Source organism: Mus caroli, unplaced genomic scaffold (genome assembly GCF_978045245.1).
Source record: "Mus caroli unplaced genomic scaffold, Mus_caroli_1 scaffold_2, whole genome shotgun sequence".
Classification (NCBI taxonomy): Eukaryota; Metazoa; Chordata; class Mammalia; order Rodentia; family Muridae; genus Mus; species Mus caroli.
The window spans coordinates 27,046,652-27,047,382 of NW_028227257.1; the positions used below are offsets into that span (position 1 = coordinate 27,046,652).

General features: G+C 53.2%; 1 non-coding gene across 1 annotated transcript; it reads left to right on the forward strand.

Annotated features, from left to right (window-relative positions):
* The first annotated feature begins 432 nt into the window (after positions 1-432).
* Positions 433-514, forward strand: Trnas-uga (transfer RNA serine (anticodon UGA)). Its single transcript has one exon. It is a non-coding gene; the product is annotated as a tRNA-Ser (tRNA).
* The last annotated feature ends 217 nt before the right edge of the window (positions 515-731 follow it).

Here is a 731-nt window from a genome sequence, read left to right on the forward strand (position 1 = left end):
AGACTACCAGCCCAGGGATGGTCCCACCCACAAGGGGCCTTTCCCCCTTGATCACTAATTGAGAAAATGCCTTACAGTTGGATCTCATGGAGGCATTTCCTCAACTGAAGCTCCTTTCTCTGTGATAACTCCAGCTGTGTCAAGTTGACACACAAAACCAGCCAGTACAAACGACGACAAAGAAAATGCCACAGGCACATCCTTACCCCAACCTGATGGAGGCAACTCCTCATCTGAGTTCTCCTCTTCCCAACTGCCTCTAGTTTGTGTCAAACTGACACTAACTAGCGTGATATCTTTGTTACCCATAAAATTTAATAAAGCCTCCTCATTTCCCCCCCTCCCCCCCCCCCCGGCAAAAGTGGGGGGGGCAGTGATCCCATTTTCCAGAGGAGAGAACTGAGTTCTGAGAGATGAAAGAAATTACCCGTAGCAGCGATGGCCGAGTGGTTAAGGCGTTGGACTTGAAATCCAATGGGGTCTCCCCGCGCAGGTTCGAACCCTGCTCGCTGCGGAAGCGGGTGCTTCGCATTTTGCCGGTAGTGGTGGCGCACGCCGGTAGGATTTGCTGAAGGCGGCAGAGGCAGGAGGATCACGAGTTCGAGGCCAGCCTGGGCTACACATGGGCTGGTGAGATGGCTCAGTGGGTAAGAGCACCCGACTGCTCTTCCGAAGGTCCAGAGTTCAATTCCCAGCAACCACATGGTGGCTCACAACCATCCACAACAAGA